Source organism: Silene latifolia, chromosome 5, assembly GCF_048544455.1.
Source record: "Silene latifolia isolate original U9 population chromosome 5, ASM4854445v1, whole genome shotgun sequence".
Lineage (NCBI taxonomy): Eukaryota > Viridiplantae > Streptophyta > Magnoliopsida > Caryophyllales > Caryophyllaceae > Silene > Silene latifolia.
The window spans coordinates 63,353,127-63,356,674 of record NC_133530.1 but is presented as its reverse complement, the minus strand read 5'-3'; the positions used below and the strand labels follow the sequence as shown (position 1 = coordinate 63,356,674).

Sequence of the window (3,548 nt, the reverse complement as noted above, 5' to 3'; positions counted from 1 at the left end):
CCTCCCGCGGAAGAAAGATTTTCGTGTTTTAGTTATGGAATAACCGATTAATCTTGTTTTTCTTAATATTTTGTGTGAATATTACGGGAAATTCTTTACCAAAGATTAAAAGATTGCAAAATATGGAATAGAAATATCCGGAACATTCCAGAACATTCTGACTCGGTTTTAGAAATTGAAGACGGTTTTTGACCCGGACTCCAAATGTACTCTAATTACTACCAAAACGACCGTATCGGCACGTAGATGACAATTAAGAGGTAGACACAAGTGTTTGAGCGATCACTTTGATGTGACCATAATTGGCGCATATTTAGCCCCCGAATTACCCTTGTTTCCATGCTTTTTAGTGCTTATTTGGGTCATTTCTTATCTTTAGTTCTTTGTTTTGCATATTCTTTGAGATTTTGATCCCTTGGTAGGAAAGGAGTAAGAATCTTGCATTTTCGTGGCAAAACAAGACTAAATTGATCAAATTCAATGACCAAGCATCAAGGAGAGACAAGATTAGAAGGCCTTTGTACATATCATAGTAGAAGAGCAATGTTGAGAAAGGATCCTTGAGTCCCCAAGGAAATCCCCAAGGAATTTATGAAGAAAAGGGAAGAAAAAGAAGAAGTATCACGATCGACAATCCGAGCGGATTATCGGCAATCCGCCCGTCCCGCCTATCCACAATCCGAGCGTCCCAGCTTGAATCCGCTCGGATTCCCCCTCAACAATCCGCCCGGATTCCCTAGAATCCGCTCGGATTCCATCGACCAAATCCGGCCGTCCCGACCCTAATCCGCCCGATTCCTTCACAGCCGCGGGTTGTCTTCTTCAAGCTACGAAAAGAGAAGCCCTTCTCTCCAAAAATACCGGCTTCTCCTTGCTCTACTTAAAAAGTGTAATTACTAGTTTAGCCCTTAGTTAACCCTAATGCATCCTCCCTAATTTTCACTATAAATACCCCATTAGTCTAATTAGAGGAGCATGTTCTTCTTATCAATAATTAGTGTAGTTAATATCAATCAAATCTCTCTTCAATATTGTAATCAAGTATTAATCAAGTTTTAATCCAAGTTTTAGTTCTTTAATCTCTTTTGTTCATCCTTTATTTTGGGTAATTGAAGATTATTTGGGTTATTATTGGGAGATTGACAACCTCTCAATCTAGCATTCAAGTACTTCTATTATTCTTGCTTTATCATTGGAATCATTAGTAGGTATAATCTCTTAATCCCTTTTTAATTATTGTTAATTACTTTCATTTATTCATCATGTTTCATATTGTTGGTATGATTGACAACCTTGCTAGCATGATCAACATGATAATGAGTGAGTAGTCTCTTAGCTAGGGTTAATGGGTGATTAAGGGAAACCAACATGGGGAATGATTCATGCTTAAATTAATATGCTTTCATATCTTATTTGCTTGCTTGTTTTGATCTCAACTCATACACATGTTATTTGATGAAATGCTAAGCCTATGAATCCTTGCATTTACTATCATCTCCTATCTTTTCAATGAGACTTGTAAGACATAACCCAACTCGAGTCTCATTAGACCATGCATGTTGTTGAGTAGGGAAGATTAAGTCGACTTGTAGGTGTTGTACAATCTAATCGATTCGGCTCCGGGACCCAAACTTTCCTAGGATTGTAAGATATAACCCAACTCAATCCATCACAACAATAATTGCTTGCTTATAATTTGAGAACATGTTTGTATGATCATATCCCATGATTCCCCTATGATCCCATGACACCCTAGTGCCTTTAATCAATTGTTTACACCCCTTTTTATTCATCTTGCTTGTTTATTTTCATTGTTATTCTAGTTTAGTAACCTTCTACATCAACCCAATTTGTGACACCCCTTAGACACCACTGGTTACAATAGAAATCTCATTTCAACTCCCGTCCCTTGGGATCCGACCTTTACTTGCCTCTTTACTAATTGTAGAGTTGCTTGTTAAGCTATAAATTGTGTTTTGATTCGACCGTGACCAACGACCACATCTATTTATTTGTGAATACTAAACGGACCGATCAAAAATGGCGCCGTTGCCGGGGACGGTGTTTGTTTGATTTAGATTTCCTTTTTGTTATTAGTTGTGTCTTTCTTCGCCTTGAGGAAGTAAAAATCCTCAAGGTTTGTTCTAATTGTTTTTGAGTTGTTTGATATTTTGCATGTCTAGAAGGTTACAAAGTGATTTGTTACCTTTTGACCGTGAAATCGAAAGAACCTTGACGAACAATAGGAGACTTGTTAGGAGGAATTTGAGAGGTGTTGGTGAAGTTGTTCAACCCACTAGTGAGTTTCTCAATCCTTTCGCAATAGAAGGAGAAGAAAACCCATTACACAATACCCTACAAAATCCACCTACAATGCCAAAATTCTCGTCACACTCCGTACCCACCGAGGAGAATCTACCAAATGGTACTCCTACACCGCAACATCTCACTGGAAATTTTATTGCCAAGTCCGCCTTCATCCAACTAGTTGAGAGGAGCCAATTCGGGGGAATGCCTAGTGAGGACCCTCATTCTCATATGGAAACCTTTTGCGATTATTGTGATGCTATCTCTCAAACGGGCGTGACTCAAGACCAAATTAGATGGGTCTTATTTCCTTTTTCCTTAATCGGCACCGCAAAGCAATGGTTGAAGGGCCTTGATAAGGCCACCCTTGGAATAGATTCTTGGAAGAAGTTGGCTCTAGCTTTCTACAAAAAATTCTACCCACCGGAAAAGACCAACATGCTAAGAGCTCAAATTACGGGTTTTAAGCAAAGGGATGAAGAGTCTTTGTATGAAGCTTGGGAGCGGTTCAAGGGAATTTGTCGCTCATGTCCTCACCATGGACTTAGCGAATGGTTTTTGGTGCAACAATTTTGGAATGGTTTATATGAAGATTCTAGGAACATTCTCAATATGGGATCAAACGGAATGTTCACCGAAGTTGATGACAATCAAACATGGAATAAGATTGAGGAAATGGCGGTCCATAATTCACAATATAGTAGACCTCGCAAGGCTACTAGAGGAGGAAAGCATGAAGTGGACTCCGTTACTCAATTGGGTGCTCAACTTAGTGCTCACATTGACACAATCAACTTGAAGTTTGAACAAGCTATGGCTAGACTTGAGGAAAACTCAAAATCATCGAAGCATCATGTCAATGCCATGACGGCATCCTCATCAATCCCAAGTGGGATATGTGAGAATTGTGGAACTTTGGGTCATGACCCAAGTGAGTGTAGGGGAACAACCGAACAAGTTAATGCTTTCCAAGCTTACAAAAGTGGTACCCCTTATTCAAATTTTTACAATGAAAACACCAAGTTCCATCCAAATATCTCATACAAAAGCCAAAATGTTCAAAACCCTCAAACAACATACACTCCACCACCCATGAAAAACCAAAATCAAAGACCCTTTTACAATCAAAACCAAGGTTACCAAAATCAAAATCCATACAATCACCAAAATGACCAAGGTTTTGATGTCCAAAAAGCGGTCCTCCAAATGCAAAAGAATCAACAAGAATTTTTCACCCAAAT

General features: G+C 39.0%; 1 non-coding gene across 1 annotated transcript; it reads right to left on the bottom strand.

The window, feature by feature from the left end:
• Positions 1-2,745: 2,745 nt before the first annotated feature.
• On the bottom strand, positions 2,746-2,852 carry LOC141658028 (small nucleolar RNA R71). Its single transcript, XR_012548939.1, has one exon. It is a non-coding gene; the product is annotated as a small nucleolar RNA R71 (small nucleolar RNA).
• Between the last annotated feature and the right edge of the window lie 696 nt (positions 2,853-3,548).